The sequence below is a fragment of the Pinus tabuliformis genome, chromosome 9 (assembly GCF_031772625.1).
Source record: "Pinus tabuliformis cultivar Carrire ecotype Pingquan chromosome 9, CPIR1, whole genome shotgun sequence".
Classification (NCBI taxonomy): domain Eukaryota; kingdom Viridiplantae; phylum Streptophyta; class Pinopsida; order Pinales; family Pinaceae; genus Pinus; species Pinus tabuliformis.
The window spans coordinates 1,528,035,556-1,528,055,620 of record NC_142307.1 but is presented as its reverse complement, the minus strand read 5'-3'; the positions used below and the strand labels follow the sequence as shown (position 1 = coordinate 1,528,055,620).

The following is a 20,065-nucleotide window of genomic DNA, read 5'->3' as shown; positions in this document are numbered from 1 at the left end:
TGATATGGATGCCATCTCATTGGATGGGATTGACACCACTGCTGAATGGAGGGTTGAGACCGAGAGGCCTCTCATGGATCCCACTGATGATTGGTTAGTGCAGGATGAGGGGGAGGAGGAGGAGGAGGAGGAGCAGGAGCAGGAGCAGGAGGAGGAGCAGGTGGAGGAGGAGCAGGAGGAGGAGGAGCAGGAGCAGGAGCAGGAGGAGGAGGAGCAGGAGGAGGAGGTGACACCGCCTACCCGGGCTACCACTACCACCAGTAGAGGACGTGGTCTCCGTCTACCTCCTGTAGCTGCTACTACTAGTTCTTCAGCTTCTAGAGCATGTCAGACTCCACTGCTATTTCCACCAGCACAGGCACCAGCTTCTACATCTAGAGGGAAAGAGAAAGCTGTGACATTTTCTCGCAAGAGGGGCAGAGTAAATCAATAGGATTAGACTTTCATTTTATTGTATATGACATTATGACATGATGAGATACATTATCATATTTTTTGTTGATATTTTGAGGCTGAGTTGGGACTCAGGACTTACTATTCAGGACATGATTCAATGTTATGTGTGATTTTAGCGCTAGAAATGATATTAAACATCTTATATATTAGTTTTTTTTATCATATTTATGTGTCAATGTATTTATTTTATGTTGTAGATGGTTTAGATATTAAAAAAATTGAAAAAAAAATGAATATTTTTGTGCCAAACGCTTTTTTCCCGCTTTTTCCGCTTTTTTCCCGCTTTTGCCGATTTTTCCGCTTTATTCCCGGCGCCGATTTAATCCCACTCGCGCTTTTAACAACATTGGAACTTCAACAATATCCCTGACATAAGGTACTTTTCCTATGCCCTCTAACATCAAATCAATACACTATGCAGCACAAGGTGTCCAAAACAAGTAAGGATGCCTCTCCATAAACAACCTACCAGCAGCAACATAATTTGTAGCATTGTTTGTCATGACCTGGACAACATGTGGACCTACTTCCTAAATGAACACGTCCAACAAATCACATAATAATCGTGCATCTTTGATATGTGCATATGCATGAATAGATTTCATCAACATTGTCCCCTTAAGACAATTAACCAAGAAATTAATAAGGGTTCTATAGTTTTGATCAGTCCAACCATCTAACATCACAGTGCATCCCGTGTGTTCCCATGATTCCCTAAATTCCTCTAATCTAGTAGTGCAATCAGCATTTTCGTTTTGAATAATAGGCCCTCTCAAGTCATCATAGTAAGAGGCTTTGTACCCCAGGCCAACAATAGCAATAGCATCAAACATAGGTTGGTAAAATGGATTGTTCCTGGCAATGCTGATGGAAATGCCACTCCATAGAAAATACCCACCAACCAGCTTGTTTGCTTCTTCCTTCTTCTCTTTTAATCATCGACCTAATAGATGGTTGTGCACCATATATGGTTCTTGTTAATTTTTGCAGTTCAGGGACAAATTTCCTCCTTTGGACAGCCTTCCTGATTCAGAGAAGACAGTGTTTTCCCTTGAAAGAATTTAAGTTGGTCAAGGAAAAATATATTTTTAATGTGAAAACCCAAAAGTGCACAAAACTTCAGGTTGGCTTTAAAGACAAATTGGGTCTCCTCCAATGCCTATAAATACAGCTCATTAGCACCTCATTTGAACACGCATCTCACACATTCATTTCTTTGTCTCTTGGAGGTTCGTACATCTGAAAATTTGCAGTTCTCTTTCACTCATGTGAAGAGGAGAGAGGAGAAATTGATTGGGCCGAAAATGTCTTTGACCAGCGTTGACTTTTTGAGATTGCACATAGTTTGACTTAATTTAACTTGCCATTTTGGACTGTTTTTGGAGGCCGAATTCTTTAGCACAAACACCGAGATTTTTTGGGCACCTTGACTGCAGTTGTCTGTGGACTCCGACTGCAGATTTGATAGTTGAATTTCTCTCTCCGTTGACAAGGTTTGACCGAGTTGTTTGGAACTGTTTTGACCTCATTTTAATTTTTGACAAGCTTTCTAGGCCGCATTTTTGGGATGTTGACCGAGCTCCTTTGGAGGTGTTTGACCGTTGACTTATGACTGGTTAGGGCATCATTTGTTGTTGCTAACCACTGTTGACTTTGACAAGATTTGACAGTTTGACCAGATTTGACTTTTGGGCTCATCTCTTGAAGTTTTGGATATTGATTGTTGGAAAGTCATAGATGTTGACCTTTGACTCTTGGATGGTGAATTGAATCACTGTACTCTCTTTACTAAGCATTTTATGACAATCTAATAAGAAGAAAAATTTGAAAGGGTTTTCACCATTGTAGATTTTCCCTTGATCTTTGACCAAATCCTTGTGTCTATTATTGCTCTTGATTGTCTTCTACTGTCATTACATTTATTGTTCTATCTACAATTGTTATTTGTTGCTAGAAAGATTAAATTGATTTGAAAGTTATTGCTAATTGAAGATAGTATTGGCTAAAGTGATTGTAACAACATAGAACAGTGGAAAATTAACATGGTATCAGAGCCAAGGTGAAGACAAGCCCAAGGATTCAAAAGACAAGAGCAATCATCTTTGAAAGAAATTGAAGGAGCCTATTTGACTGGTTCAAGATGTCTACCTCTTACTTCAAGGACTCTAAGAAGTTGGGAGACTCATCTAATTTTGTAGCCTGGAAGATCAGGTTGGAAGTAATATCGTATGAAAATGATGTCTTGGAATATGTGGAAGGAAAAGTTCTTGTTCCTCCGAAGAATGCTCTTGTTGCTGCCAAGTCCAAGGTGAGCTCAAAGCCAACAAAATTCTCATTGATGGTTTGCAAGATCATTTACTTGTTTACGTTGGAAGCTAGAAGAAGTCTAAGGATATTTATGACAAGCTGGTTGGGATGTATAAGGTCACAAACTTAAATCATATCCTCTCCTTGAAAAATCAACTCAACGAGATGAGGATGAACAAGCGGGAATCCTATATCATGAGGGTGTCTCACCTAAAGGATCAATTGCAATTTGCTAGTGAACAAATATCTGACAGGGAGCTGGTGGTGGTGACTCTTCAAGGTCTTCCTCCTACTTGGGAAACCTTCATTACTACTCTAAGCAACACTTTTGACATTTGATGAGCTTGTTGGTAAATGCACTCAAGAGGAGACCAAGATGATTGCCAAAGGGAGGATTCAAAAACATTAAGAAGGAGAGCCCTTTGCATTTGTTGCTCAAGACAAGAAGAGAAAAGGAAGAGGAAGACCATGTGGTTCAAGAACGCCTCCTCCTGATTCCAAGGACTCCAATAGAAGATTCAAAAGGAAATTATCGAAAGTTGAGTGCTACAACTGTCACAAGCATGGTCACTATGCCCGAGAATGCCTAGAAAAGAGGAATGCTCCAAGGTCCAACTGTGACTTCAACAACAGGTTCAATGATAGAAGAAGGGGAGATGATCTAAGAAGAGGGGATGATAGAAGAAGAAGAGATGCTCTGGATGATTGTGAAGAAGGTCATCGTCCTCAAAAGAAATCAAGGAACTCCAGGTATGAAAATAATGTCGTTCTTCGTCAATCTAAATATATTATTATTTCCAGTGTTGATAATATCGCCGATATCTCGGCGATATTCGTAAATATCGCGCGATTTTCTGCGAAACTAGATATCGGCAGGAAAATATCGCGCTATTTTCCCATTTTGAAAATCGCGCGAGAAATCCGATTTTTCGGCGATATTTTCCAAAAAATCGCGCGACGATGGTAAATATCGCAGCTGCGGTTAAAAAAATTCCGCGCGGGCTGTATAAATGAATTTTTGCGCTTTCTGTTTTGGTTGTTTGTGCATCATTTTGCAGGGATCCATATAGTCTTTTGGTGCCCTCCAAACTTTGCATAAATCATCTCTGAGGTCTCTGCCTATATGGTCTCTAAGGCCTGTATATTAGATATGGTTTTGGTTGCCATTCACGTGACAGTTCACGATAAACACACCAAGTGACCAAACATTAATGCTGGTAAGGTTTACTATTGTAGCACTCTGCTCCCCCTATGACTAATACCTTTCTCAAATGAAACCATAGCCTTTGCTAATTGCTTTTTCTTTGTATATCAGTAGGGCCTCAGTTATCTGCATACATTGTTTCTGGTAACATAATATATCGTAGAATAAAGCATAATCATATAAGTTGAGACTTGATGACTTGAGACTCAGCAGCCTGGGATATAGTGACTAACTGACTGTGGCCTGAGGAGATTGCGGTTGATGCTAAGGAACAGAACCATTGCATCATCAGTTTGGTGACTGATGCTCAGTCATGTGAAGTCCAGCAACTTGGAGACCTGGTTGACTGTAACTGGCATATCTGCATGTAACCACCATGGTGTAACTATATTCTGAGCATATAAAAATTTAAAATATATCATAAGTTATAACAGAGTCTTAAGTATCGGTGGTGAAGCTTTGAAATATGAATAGCTCTTATACCTAGCCCTCTAAGCCTTCGGACATGTAGCACTAACTTTATTCCACATTATGAGTAACTATATGCACATATGCAATCTCTTAGAAATTGTTCTTAAATTGTCTGATATATTCAGCCTACCTGAGGAACCTTTCGGCCTTTCATTGCTTGGCTAGGAACTGACCAACTGTGGATAGAGATAGGCACAGATGAACCTATGGTTGGATGGAAAAATGCACACCTTCAGTTGTAGGCATATCAATTAATAAAGCCTCGGCCCTCTACAACTGTTTATTAATTTGATGTTTTTTACCTGTAGAGGTAATTGAAGTAATTGCCTATTCTGATGATTACATGCTACGTTAAATATCAGTCCATAATACATATATTTGAGTTTGTAAGGTTTAGTTCACTGAGGAGTTTGAGTCCTTGATTGGACAATTATCAGGGATCAGCAGGATCTGGTATCACCTTTGAAGTTTGATGTATCATTTCTATTTGACATCATATATATCAATGCCTTCTTCATATCTATGTGCCAATGTGTTTAGTTCATGTTGTTATTGATTTATATGTTTAGAAATCTGAAAAAAATGAATATATTATGCATTTTTTATGCTTGCCGATATTTGCCGATATTTTCGCCGATATTGCCGATAAGATATTTTCCGGACCCTAGCCGATATTTTCCCGATACCGATATTATCAACACTGATTATTTCTGCCCTTTCTAGTTCTTCCCCTCCAGATTCATATGATAGTTGGTAGATAGTGGGGCTTTTAGACATTTCTCTGGGTACCGGGAAGTCCTCTCAAACCTAGTTCAAAGGGAGAGAAACTTGAACATCATCCTGGGAGAAAACATTACTCATCTTGTGAAGGGTTTTGGTTTTGTCAAATTTCAATTGGACTCTAGTGAATCCGTTCTTCTTCATAATGTGATGTATGTTCGGGGATTAAAGAAGAACTTGGTATGAGAGTAACCTTCATAAGTGGAAAGGTCCTTACTTAGCCTATGAAATCTCACATGAGAGATGCTTTTACTTTGGGATCTCTTATTGAAGTGTTGATTTGGGGTAGCATCAAATGTGCTCTAGCCACGAAATTTGGTGGAGAGGTTGGGGCACATGAGATCTCCAATACCCAGAAAGGGTTTGCGCAGATTCTAAACAGATCAGGAGATATTAAAATAATTAATATTTTTAATGGAGTCCGTAAGTCTAAACTTAGGGAAAATAAAATATTAATGTGTATTAATATCAATCTGTGTTAGAATGGTCCAAAAGACATGGATCAAGCTAGATCTAATCTTAGCCATTCATTAGGGACTTAATCTCGGCCGTTGAGATGTCAACAGGAAAAGTATAAGAGGAGGCTTGAGGGTCACTTGCAAAATACACCAGTGATCAGTCATTCTATTCTCTAGAGCGGGGTTTGCTAAGAGAGATAGAATCAGTGATCGGGAGAGCAGTTGAGGGGCATTGAGTACAGAGAAAAAAAGAAGGCAGAGATTGTGTCGGGAGAGCAGCACAGCAGCCAAGGAGAGTGACGCAGAGCCAACAAGGGCTCACGTAGGGCCACGCAGAGGCAGCCAAGTGTTGCGCAGAGCACCAGAGAGGCCAGTGTGTCTGACACAGAGGCCAGAGAGGCCAATGTGTCTGACACAGGGACCCAGAAAGCTGATGCAGGGCCTCCTGGGGCTGACGCAGGGCCAGCCTGAGACAGAAAGGGGTTGGTGCAGTCCAGATTGGGCAGACGCTAGGGTTGCAGAGCAATTTTGTGCTAAGGAGCTGCCAGAAGGATTTTCCAGGGTTTCAGCCAAGAGATTTCTCTCAAACTGTGAGGTATAGCTGCTAAGGAAATTCTCTGTTGGGTAGACCAGTTTCGACACCAGATTGTACTCTGATATTGCTTAATAATAAAACCCTCAGATAGCTGCATCAGTTTTCACACAATGGGTTTTTCTAGGGACATTGGTCCAAAAATAATGGTGTGATGTGGTGTGTTTGTTCTTGTTTCTTTTAGTTGCTAAACTGTAATATGTTGATCATGAACTGGTGTTTATTTTTAGTATTTACTTTGTAAATAACTTGTTAAAGAAAAATAACAAGTAGGTAGGAATAAATCAGAAAAAGTGCACGAAGGGTTTCTAAACTAACTAAACTTAGAAACTTCAAAATGGTATTAGAGCGTGATTGCAGATCACAGGAGGACTAAAAGACATCAACCGAGCGGAGCAATAGCAGCAGAAAACAGTTGTCCCGAGGTGACAGAAGTTGTTTCTAGCAGCGCAGAAGCCAAAGAGTGTGACGCAGAGCCACGCAGAAGAAGTCGGGAGCTGCGCAGAGCCTCAGAAAGGCCGGCATTGCTGACGCAGAGGGCCAGAGGGCTGACGCAGGGCATCCCAGGGCTGACGCGGACCCATCTGGAGTGACGCAGAGCCAACGTGAGGCAAAGAGGGGCTAACGCAATTCACAGAGAGGCAGTTGCTGGAGTCTAGAAGGTTGCAGAAATATTGCAGAGTGGAGCTGTTGAGGTACTGTAATCAAAACAGTCCCTGACAGAGCAGGGCCAGAGGAATTGTTACCAAGGGTTTCTAGCCGAGGAACCTCGATCAGCAGTGCAATTGCACAAGATGATCAGAGTAGGGGGCATCTCGATAAGCAGTAGAAGGATTTCCAGGAGGGAAATCAAGGCTCAAAGGGAGTCCAGAAGAGAACTTCCAGACGGGAAGTAGAGACCTAGGGGAGTTGAACAGAGAACTTCCAAGAGGGAAGTAGAGGAGCGTCATGGCACTACACGAGGAAAGAGACCAGGATAGACTGGACGGAGCATCGAACTTCACAGTCTGGAAGGCCAGAATCTTATCAATGTTTGACAGGAATCATGTCAAGAACTTCACCTTGAAGGTTATAGCTATCCCAGTCGACCCCAATGATAACGACAAGTACGAAGAGGCGATGGCGAGGGCCAAGTGCATTATCCTTGACGGGGTCAAGGATCATGTGGTACCACATATAGCCAAGGAAACGGCAGTTGAGATGTGGGAGACTCTCAAGAACCAGTACCAGCATACTTCTGTGCAGAGAAGAATGCTGCTCAAGAAGGGTTAATCGATTGACACCTTCCTTGGAGGACTGAATGAGATCCGAGACCAGCTGACTGCTATAGGAGCGACACTGGATCAGGAGCTTATGGTGAGGACAACCCTGAATGTTGTCTCAGAAGATTGGGAAGTGTTTGTCCAGAGTATCCTGTGCAGAGGGACTCTCCCACCTTGGGACGAGATGTGGGCAGCTCTTCGCCAGAAAGAGATCAGACGACAGTCGAAGACAGGTAGCAGCAGCAAAGAGATCAAGTTCAAGCAAGAGGAGGAGGATGTGGCCCTAGCATCTGAGGGAAGGCAGGAGAAGCGGAAGAAGAAAGATCTCTCCAAGATCAAGTGCTTCCACTATGGGGAGATGGGTCATTATGTGACCCAGTGCCCAAGGAAGAAAAGTAGGGGAGATTCTTCCGAGATTAAGGCAGCACCAGCACAGGCAGAGAAGGAAGTTTTGACAGACGATGACTGTGCCATGAGTGCACACACGCCACTTGAGCAGAAGTGGGGAGACATCGAGTTGTAGTCAGGCGAACTACAGGCGATGAGGGGCAGGATCCTCGAGGTACCCAGCCTCTTGGATTAGACCTTGCTACGGGAGCCCGAAGAGGAGTAGCAGGACTGGCTGAGTAGGTAGAGACGGATGCGGATGGAGCGGCAGAGAGAGCTACAATGTAGGAGTCCCAAGACAGCGCAGAGCTAGCAGGTTGCAGCAGTGCGAGAGGCACATGAGTGTTGCACCAGTGCAGGAAGGCACAGCGAGGTGTGCAACGGTGCGAGATGCAGGGAGTTGTTGCAGCAGCGCAGAGGTCAAAGAGAGGGAGCACTTGTCAGCGACAGAGGGAGCTTCAGCATCAGTGGGTGTTTCTAGCCCAACAGGGAGGTCAGTTGGGAGATCAGTTACTTACTTCTCAGTAACTGAGTTGCAGTGCAGTAGTGGACAGCACAATGCAACATGATGAGAGGAGGTGCAGTGCAGATGCAGTGCTGGGAGGAAGGACCAGCAGCAGCACGGATGTAGAGGGAGCTGTCGTACATATGCAGCAGTGGCAGTGGCAGAACGATGGGCAGCAGTATAGGAGGCAGCAGTGCAAAGGATGTTGGGCAGGCAGGCCTAGCATCATTACAAGTACCGATGCCGGATGATCAAAGTAATACTCAGTGAGGAGTATTGCTAGAGCACAGTGCTCGCTAAGAGGGAGTGTTGATTTGGGGCAGCATCGGATGTGCTATAGCCACGAAATTTGGTGGAGAGGTTGGTGCACATGAGATCTCCAATACTTGGAAACGGTTTGGGCAGATTCTAAACAGATCAGGAGATATTAAAATAATTAATATTTCTAATGGAGTCCCTAAGTCTAAACTTAGGGAAAATAAAATATTAATGTGTATTAATATGAATCTGTGTTAGAATGGTCCAAAAGACATGGATCAAGCCAGATCTAATCTTAGTCGTTGATTAGGGACTTATTCTCAGCCGTTGAGATGTCAACAAGAAAAGTATAAGAGGAGGCTTGAGGGTCACTTGGAGAATACACCAGAGTGATCAGTCATTCTATTCTCTAGAGCGGGCTTTGCTAAGAGAGATAGAATCAGTGATCGGGAGAGCAGCTAAGGGGCATTGAGTACAGAGAAACAGAGAAGGCAGAGATTGTGTCGGGAGAGCAGCGCAGCAGCCAAGGAGAGTGACACAGAGCCAGCAAGGGCTCACATAGAGGCAGCCAAGCACTACGCAGAGCACCAGAGAGGCCAACATGTCTGACGCAGAGGCCCAGAAAGCTGACGCAGGACCTCCTAGGGCTGATGCAGGCCAGGAAAGGCTGACACAAGGCCAGTGTGAGATAGAGAGGGGCTGACACAGTCCAGATTGGGCAGACGTTGAGGTTGCAGAGCAGTTTTGTGCTAAGGAGTTGCCGGAAGGATTTTCCAGGGTTTCAGTCAGGAGATTTCTCTCAAACTGTGAGGTATAGCTGATAAGGAAATTCTCTGTTGGGTATGCCAATTTCGGCACCCAGATTGTACTCTGATATTGCTTAATAAGAAAACCCTCAGATAGTTGCACCGGTTTTCCCGCATTGGGTTTTTCCAGGGACATTGGTCCAAAAATAATGGTGTCATGTGGTGTGTTTGTTCTTGTTTCTTTTAGTTGTTGATTTGTAATATGTTGAGCATGCACTGGTGTTTATTTTCAGTATTTACTTTGTAAATAACTTGTTAAAGAAAAATAACAAATAGGTAGGAATAAATTAGAAAAAGTGCATGAAGGGTTTCTAAACTAAGTAAACTTAGAAACTTCAACATGAAGGACTCTATCAATGTTTTTAAAACCGGAACCGGTGACCGGACCGGTCCACCTAATGAACCGGTTTACCGACCGGAACCGGTCTAACCGGGACTGGTTTGGTCTAAACGAACCGGTTTTAAAAAAATACATTAAATAATTAATTTTTAATGAAACAAAACTATTTTTAAGATGTAAAACCATGATTCCAAGCCAATAGAGACAAAATATGCAACGTTTGCTCATTTATATACCATGTAAAGGTGAATATATCAAAATGGCACCGAGTACAATATATATCATCGACAAAATAGCAAAATACATAAGAAATGAGGCTCTAAATGGCCTATAAAGTCCAAAAACAATGCGGCAAGCTATGAGGCCATTGACCTACTACAAGTCTACAGTGTACACATGATCAATCATCAAGTTCATCACCACTACTAGACACAGGATCATCATCAGGAGCTACATAGAGTCGTAGACATCATCTGGTTCAGAGTCTGAGGATGCCTCAGCCTGATCTGCAACCTCAGTATTAATGCCACCAATGACAATAGAAGTGGACCTAATGGAAGCACGAGTTTGTCGACCTGCATGACTAGTGCCTTCCATTGGTTCTTTGCCTTTCCTTGATGCCGCTATTGATCCTAGTTCTGATGCCACCACATAATCTGTATCATCCCCCGCTAAAGCCATGTCGATATCAAAATCAGCCTCAAACACAGGTTCTTCAGTCTCCTCCACCCATTCTGATGTTGGATCAATATTGTCCAACACAATGGCATCTAGATCAGGAGTTTTGCTCATCATTTGGAGCTCCGATTGCATTTATTGTTTAGCCCCAAACCATGAAATCCTGAAAACCATTAAGTCTGTTGAATTTTGAGTGAAATCTAAAATTCTAGTTTCTCCATATGAAATCCAATGAGGTCGAAACCACTCTCAAACATCCTGAGTCATTTCATGGTAATGTTAAAAATTTAAGTAAAAGGATGAAAATTAAAATTAAAAGAAATGTCACTTTTACTTTAAGAATTTAACATTACCATTAATTGCTAACATTGTTAGGGTTGAAACACCCTTAGTTTCCCCCCAAAACCCCTAAAACACAGTGAAAAATATGATTTTTAAACTTTACGGTGGGCGTGCCTAAAACCGGCCGGTTTAGGACAGAACCGGCCGGTTCCGTCCTAAACCAGCCGGTTTTCACCGGTTAGGGCCAAAAAAAGGTGAAATGCCAAGTCAAACCGGGTTTTTTGGCCAGTTCGGACCGGCAGCCTTGCTAACCGGCCGGTTTGACCGGTAACCGATTTTTGAAAACGGTTTTAAAAACACTGGACTCTATAGGGTCAATTGAAGAACTTTGCTAGCAATGCTCCATGACATCAATCATCAAAGTGAGTTATGGCCCCAAAGTGGAAAGAAGTAAAGGGGACCATTCCCCTCCAGCAAGAACAAGACTCCCAAAGAAGTATTCACAGGTGTGAAGCCCGACATTAGGCATCTCAAGATATTTGGTTGCCCCATATATTTCCATGTGTCGAAGGACAAGAGGAACAAGCTAGAAGCCACCAGAAAGAAAGGTAGTTTGTTGGATATATTGAAAACTCTAAAGCATTTAGACACCTAGTCAAAGAAAGATCAAGTTTAGCAGGGATGTAACTTTCGATGAAGATGTTGCCCTTGGAAAAGCAAGGGACCTTCCTCAGCCTCCTCCTGGGAAGAAAGATGATAACATGGACTTACTTGATGGCCCTTCTATGTTGAAGAATCTAGGGAAAATAGGTGTAGTGTGATTTTTCTTGACTTGATAACAATTTGTGGAGTCTTTTTACCTTTTCTTGTTTAGCTTAATCTTGTTCTTCTTCTTATTAATGCACGTGTGTACTTCATCAAACTGCTACCAAAAACATAAGAACAAGAACACAAGATGTTGGCTCTCTGTCAAGGCCAAAACCTCTCTTCTCTTGAGAGGAAAACCCTATAGTAAGTTTCTCTCATTGAAGCTTCTTATTGATCAATGCCAAACCCTAGACCCTTGACTAGGATGTCCTCCAAGCACAAGTTAAGTCTTTCCTCTTTTCTACACTATGTTCCCCGGCACATGGACTTCCTCCTTCCGGCACTTTTCTCCCCAACATTTCGTCCTTTTTCTTCACTGCTTTGTCTAGAGATAGACCTCGGCTATGTTAGCTTCTTGATGAGATATTCTTCTTGCTTTCTTCGAGATTTTATTTAAGGAGACACCCTTCTCTTGATCCAACGAAACTCTTCTTTAAGTCTAGGTGTATGACTGTACAGCTGCCCTAGTTTTCCCACGTGTGATACATACCCTAGAGAATTAGGGTTCCTTTCCTTCGCTAGAGAGTTGGGCTTCTTCGCTTTACTTGGGAGGCCCTGTAAGCCTAGTTTCAAGCCCAAACAACACCAGTTCATGGACTGTTTGTCCCTGTTGTCATATCCGCAGACTTGACCACCTTTTCTTCGAACGTGTGACTGTTTCTAGCCCTAGAAACAGTCGTCTTCACTTCGGTTTTTCTCCTCCTTCCTTCGTTGCACTAGGAGACCTCTTCTTCATCCTTCATTACCCTTTCTCTTGCCTCTTTTCTTCGCAGATTTCAGCACTGCTTGGTCGACGTTGTAATGGAGTGGAGAGCCTCTATATATAGAGGATTGTCCCTCCTTTTAGGCCGACTTGAAGATTGTTTGCAGGTCGACTTGTTATGCTTACTTTGGATGGCTAAATAATCATCCAAACCCACAACAAAACTAGCAAATTCTTCACCTCATTTTGTAGATGAGCTGGAAATATTGGTTCTCTTTTCACTACATTTCCCACCTCAAACTGCATCAAGAGAAAATTGGAGGGGAGAAATCCTTTTTTTTAAGTTATATATTTTCAGACGCTTCTCAAAGTGTCATTAAGGCTTAATTAGCCTCAAATTAAGGTTTAGAGTTGCTTTGGTGTGTCCCTACAGTCAAACCAAGTCCGGAATTGTCCAATTCGATTTGGAAACAAGCCCTACAGGTTGGTATAGCCCTGAAATGATAATTGGACATAGAAAACTCATTTCGAAATTGTGAAACACCTTTTAGGCCATACCACATATGTTTCAGTGTTTCCATACATTTCTATATATGGCATGACCCTCTTAGGATGTGTTTAGTATGACTTTGCATTTTACACCTGCAAGTATATACGGGTTATCAATGTCTATCAAACGACCTTTTTAGAAATTCTTACCTGAGTCACCAAGGCTTCCAAAAAAAAAAAAAAAACATAAGATCATTCCCCGTTTTTGCAGTTACCCAAGAAGTTTGTCTGATCAATCCTGACACTTTCTTTGGCATTTTGAGCTTCACTATGGAACACTATTCAAAAGCATGGGAAGCCATAAACAAACAATGGACCACTTTTCAAAAGCATAGGAAAAACCCATGGAACATGTTATCACTCAAAACTTTTCCTTGGAAGTTTTGGAAGAAGGGAAGGCTTCGAGGTAACCACAAACCAACTTTTAAGCATAGGCTCTAGCCAACCTATGGCTCAGAGAGGGCTCTCTCTATATAATTTAGCTATGTTTGCTTAGATATTAGGCTAGTTCTAGAGTTTAGGGGGGTTTTTTATTTGTATGAAGATTTGGTGGTGGAATCCTTAAAACAGACAGATAGGTTGATGCCTTTAGGCCATTGGGCAATGGAGTCAAAGAAGGGGCAGCAAAGCTGGAGTTAACTCACTAAAGGGAATGTTCAAGGGGCAAGATAGCAGAGTGAAGTACAAATCCTTGGACTAAATGGTGAAATGAGTCTTAACGGAGGTGAGAGGGCAATCAAGAATCCTCAGACCGAGGCTAAGATGGGGGAACAGCAGTGAATCATGAGTAAAGGGCAATTAAGAATCCTTTACTATAGACCAGAGGAGAAACTACAAAAGCTAAGGAGCAGTTAAGAATTCCCTAGCTAAGATAGTTTAAGAGAAAACATTAAGAATGTATAACAGTAAGACAGAGTGCAGTTAAGCAAATTCTGAAATAATATTCAAGTTAAAACATTCAGACTTCTGAAACATTTAAGATTATGAAACAACTTTAAGAGAGATAAAACAACACAAGAGAATTACTCATTTGTACTCCGCTTTACACATGAATCCCTTGAAATATCTGATCTTTATTCATCAATCCAGCACCCTGGCCCAGTCAATGATACAAAAGCTTTTACAGTCTTTGAACAAAATTCTATTGAAAGTATAAGAATCCACCACTACATACTTCAATTTGTGAAGTATTTATACAAAATGTTTTTACAAAATATCCCAAACTAACTTGGGAATTAATCTAGGAAATTCAAAATATCTTCTCGCAGGAAGATAGTGACAGCTATTGAACTGTTTTCTTGTTGTCCCTTTAATTGTGGTTTAGCTAGAAGTTTATGGTTTCTAATGCTCTGTGCTGGCCAAAGGCCACTGTCTTCTATATTGATACTCTTTCACACAGATACTCTTTGACCCTGTAACCATTTGACTCTGATGCTCTTTTACCTCGTTGACTGTGTGTTTGACCTTTAACTATGTTTTGCTATAGTAAGTCAGTCAACTTTTCCCATTCTTGATCTGTTGGTAACCGGATACTCAGCATTCTCTGGTAAGTTTCATCTACCTCAGTGTATTTGGAAAATGAAGGCTTATTTACAAACAGATGTTTTACCTCATGCTGGAGGTAAAATACATTTTCAAAAGCACTGTACAGTACCTTTCCTGTTGGTATTCCTGAAACCTGTGAAGTAGCTACTTGTTGTCTTGCTTCATCCCTGAGTTTGTCGTTGTAATCTCCTTGTTCCATAAGTTTATCATGAATGACTAAGGGATTAGGTAATCCCTTTTCCTTTAGCTTGTCAAACTTAGCCATGAACCTATCAACGGCTACTTGCATTTCCTTGCTATTTTCCTCTAACTTATGCATAAGATCCCTCTTGGTGAGGACTTTCTTTACCTTCAGAATAGTAGCAGTCATGTCTTCAATTTCTAGTTCCTGTAGTTGGCACTTGTTCTTTGAATTTAAGAATTGGATGAGCCTGGTGGCAACTCTAGGCCTGTTACCTAATTCTATCTTCACCTTCTCAATAGCCTGTGTTATTAATCTTATGAGATCAATCTGCTTGAATATGACCTATATGGATGGCCAAATATCATTGATAGAGTCAATGATATTGGCCCACAATTTTTCCTTGGCTTCTCCAAGAGGCTCCTTTAGTGTCAAGTATCTTTCCATTAACTTGAGCTTTTCCTTTATCCTTGCAGCCTCTGTTCCTCCTCTTTCTGCATAATCTTGGCAAGCTTATAGTCCGTTTCTAAGCTTGCCACCTGTTCCTTTAGCTTGTTTATCTCGTTTGTCTGAATAGACATTTCTTACATGGCATGAACAAGCTTGGCTGCTTCATCTGTTGTTGTACCTGTTGCTGTTGTAGAAATTGTTGATGTGGATGTTGCAGTGGTGATGGGCAAGGCAGTGCCCATAGGAATTTTTGGAGCTAATGTAGCTGCCAATGTAGATGGTACTGCAGTAGTCACTATAGGGATTACAGTTGCTAAACACACACATGGCAGCAACAGAATATTAAAGATAAGCAAGAGAGTACATCTATTATTTGACAATGAAATACATTTATAGTACATTTGTGTGACCATTGGGTTCCACATCCCAAGGTCTCTTGGACTCTCATGGCTGTTCACATTCTACACCAACCCATAGAGGATTAAGTGTCCAACATTTTTCCCCCCTTAATCTGAAGGGTTATGTATGAGTCCAAGAGGAGAGCTATAATACAAAATGTGCAAAAATGCATGGCAGCACTAGGTTGAATGTGCTCTCTGAAATGTTGGTATAAAGGGCGGTGGTTTAAGGATGACCACCAACACTGGAACGCTTAGTGCAGTTCCCAGAACTGTTCCATGTCTGGCATGAAGCTCAGGTCTTCTGCTAGAGGAAGTGCTCCTGATGTTTTGAAGAGGGAAACCTTCAACCATGAAGGAGAGGTCTCACCCCGCATAAAAGGGAGAACCTCAACCTGAAAAGGGAAGTCTCAACCTGTGATGGTTTAAGGATGACCAACAACTCTGGAATGCTTAATGCAATTCCTGGAACTCTTCCAAAACTAGCAAGAAGTTGAAGCCTTCTGCTAGAGGAAGTTTCCTCAATTCTTTAAAGAGATATCACCGACTGAATGGATACTCAGGGGCATCTTTGGCTCTGGCTACAACTCTGAATTTGGTATGGCAGGTTATGGCTCAGACTCGCTTGATGTGGCTTTGAAGCTTGTAGATGATTATCATTTCCCCCCCCCTGTCAGATACAAGGCGAGAAGATGAAGAGATCTCAACTGCAAGACTTTTCAATATTCGAGAACAAATCCTGTTGTATGTGTGAAATATCTTCTTGGTTGTTGAAGCCCATTGCCAAGAAGCGATCCATCCAAGATGAATCATTATTCTTGCAGGATGTTTGTTTTTAAAGCATCTGTTTGCAGAATGACTGGTTTTATGACAGTGCTTACATGGATGAAGATCAAAACAATGATCTTTCATATGGGCAACTCGGTCACAGTGTTGGCATTTCACAATCTGTTGATGTTGCTGTAGAAGAGGAGCAGAATCTGGGACAGCTGGAGGTGAATTGTCATGAAGGAATACAGCACTTTGAAACTGGATGGGCTTTGAATAATCTAAAATATGAAAGGACAAATCCTTGTCATATCCAAGACCAGTTTTGTGCTTGTTGTGTACAAGCTCTTCCCAAGGTCCGATGATGGGCTTGGGAAGTGCAAACTAAACTTCTGCATCTGCATGTACAACTATTGCTTCATTGGGTACTAAATCTGAATGAACTGTAACATTATTGTCTTGTTGTTTATGGGAGTCCGTTTCAATCTTCTGAACAGAAACAGGTTCAGAATGATGACTCCACTGCTGTAATTCTTCATGCTGTAGTTGAGATTCAAGCTGCAAAAAATCAATCTTTTCCTATGCATTCTGCAGACAGTTTTTGATATCAGAAAGATTGTCCTTGTTGATGTTTACCATCCCATCGTCATTGGACTACATCAAAGTATTTAATATATCTAATACATCATAAATTAAAGCCATTTTCTGGGCTTTAACAATCAATGTTCCAATCAACCAACAGCAATCATTGTGATGCTAAAAGAACACTACTTTCATGAACCATACATACTTATGCAGCAGTCAATATAGCAAGTTATCAACAACTCTGGAATCAACAAGTCAATACCTCTTTTCTTCAAAGCTATAATGTCATTATCCTCTCAAGAGCGGGTTCGATCCATACAGAGTTCAGATCAGGGTCTCAGAAGATGTTGAAATCCCATCTCAAGTCAATCGATGTAGAATCGTTTTTTTGTAAGAATCCACACGTTGATCTGGAGGCTTTATCAAAGAAGTGGCAATGAAAAGGAAAACATGTATTTATGTCCAGCAAGTGTCTAGGAATAACAATTACTCGAAAATTCAAGCTACAACAAGAGTTACTTTCCCCACATCTACACCTAGCTTCACTTTATTCAACGAATAGTTATTAAATAGAAATTATGCTTGTTATTCTACAAATACTTCAGGCTGAAATACATTGATAGTGACATATTTATTCTGGCTGTCAAATCATAAGGATTGATGTAGTCAAACTCCAAGTCTGATAAGCATATCAGCTGGTATATTGCACAAAACTAACTTCACAATGCGCAATATAAAATGAATCCTGAGAAATTTACACACAAAACAAATGAGGCTCTAGCCTCGAGTCTAGAGATCGCCACAGAATCTGGTCACGCCCAATACACTCCTGTACATTTGGCCATAGCTCTTACCGAGGACAAAGGGGGTAGTCTCCGTCAAGCGATTTCATCTGCTACAAGTGGAGAGGAAACTGTGGAAGCAGTACAAAGAGTCCTTCAATAGGCCCTGAATCAAGGATGCTTATACCCCTCAGTTCACGTACCAATGATACAACTCTAGCAAAGCAGTCATTATATATAAGAAAAAGCCTGTGCACAATGTCAAATTCGCTTCGATCCCATATATCTGTGACAAATACACCATGCTTCATTTGTTCCTTGCAGCACATTTAACAGTTGTTTCACATCCCATCAAGATAATAATATATGGAATCAATGACAGGAGCAGCGAAATGGACTCAATCTTACTTGGTCTTACCTTAATCTGGAAACCTAATTTGCAATAAACTCACCTCATCATCGAGATATGAGAGCAACAAATCCTTTTACCATTTTGGATCTTCCACAAAAGTCGCATGAGATATCAGAAGTCTAACAACAAAGGAGGACTCCAGCTATTACTCGTCCTCCACGCCAGTCTTTCCCGTTGCATCATTTCCAAGCTGGTCAGAGCTACCCAACTAGTTTTTTTCAACAGTGTCTCCAATATCTAGCATTGAGAGACTACAAGAATCTTTCCATCCCCATGGATATTCTCGGGGAAATATCGACACTTCAGTATGTCAACTTCAAAGGCTGTGCTCAATTGATACAGCTGCCTAGCGGAATGGCATATCAATCGTCTATAAAATGCCTCAATTTACATGATACTCGTGTATCACGATTACACGGGAGTTCCGTCATCACATATGTCGGCTGAAGCCTTCCCATCATCACTGGTAAAATTGACGCTAGTCAATTGCAGCAATTTGAAGGCACTCACAAATATTTCAAATCTTGTAAATCTTAAGGTTCTCGGTATCTTTTCGTGTCAAGAGCTGGAAACCGTAAATGTTGAATCTCTAATGCAATTGGAAGCGTTGGATAGGCGATGAAAATCATACATTTATTACACGACATGCATCGAAGCAGGTGAGGGACGCATGCATCAGAGTCTTTGGTAGGCACAGTGAAGATATTCTGAAGGCGCTCGTCTTGGAACATTCAAACTGCCATCTCTTTTAGTAAGAGTACAACTGTCATTTTTTATGATCTTGAAGGTGCACGGCAAAGTGCCATTTTTGAGTAGTAAGCCTTTTTTTAATGTTTGAAGTGAATAGTATGCAAAATATTCGACGGAGATAAGGCCATCAAATATGCTTAATATCATTAGTGTTTTTTTTTGGAAGAGTAATAGACACGTAGTGTTGTGAGAGCGGATAAGGAGGAACGATTCTGCAGGGCTGGTAGAGCTGCAACAATTAGCAGAATATAAGAAAAGGAGTTATGACTGCATAATAAATACCTTTAGCAGAGCGCTCAGGATCAGAGTCCAGGCGGGTGCGTTTTTGCTATTTGAGGCCGTGGATAGAGAACCCAGCACAAATCTAGCTAAGAGAGGTCAGCCTGACAGAGTGCAACATGAAATAGGCATGCACACAATAATGGCAGTTCTATCCACAGGAATGCAGAAGTGACATGCACAGAGAGGCCACAACACAAGTGGCTCAAATTGGAGCAGGACAGGAGTACGCCCGCTCTGATACCATGTTAAACAAACACATGGCAGCAACAGAATATTAAAGATAAGCAGGAGAGTACATCAATTATTTGACAAGGATATACATTTATAGTACATTTGTGTGACCGTTAGGTTCCACATCCCAAGGTCTCTTGGACTCTAATGGTTGTTCACATTCTACACCAACCCATAGAGGATTAGGCGTCCAACAGTGTGGTCCCTGCTTCACCTTGCTTCAATTGGATTACGGCATCCAATTCCTTCTCCGTACTCCTCAACTGATCATTCAACTTGAGGACTAAATCCATTAAGTCCTCATGTTGAGTTTGAGACTGTAACATCTCTTGTGTTTGTGGATGATGCAAGGAGGGTATCTTTAGTTGCTTCTTCAATGAAGCAATGTCCTCGTTCTTTTGTTTTATTAACTCCTCTGTTGCTTTGATATCTTTGGGATCATGTCCCATCTCTATGATCAAGTCTTCCAAAGACTTGATTATGTTATCCTTGGCTTGTGATGAAGCCAGTTCAAGCTGATACTGAGTTGAGATGTTGTTCAGGGAACTTTGCAGTTGATGAACAGCTATGGACTTCCCTGTCAAGGTGGAATAGATCATTTCTCCAACCTGCTTGTGAAACTCTATTTGGTCGACAGGGTGAATATCCCTAGCCAACACCTCAAAATCAACTTTCTTATAGTCAGTGAGTGCCCTTGGTTGCTGCACAGTTGGTTGAATGAAGGACACCTGCATCTTCCCCTTTGATGTCAAAGGCTGACATCAATCTATTCTAAC

General features: G+C 41.5%; 1 protein-coding gene across 1 annotated transcript in view; it reads right to left on the bottom strand.

Annotated features, from left to right (window-relative positions):
- The window catches only part of LOC149154422 (uncharacterized), a 281,090-nt gene that overhangs the window by 67,788 nt on the left and 193,237 nt on the right, over window positions 1-20,065 (bottom strand). The window lies entirely within an intron of this gene.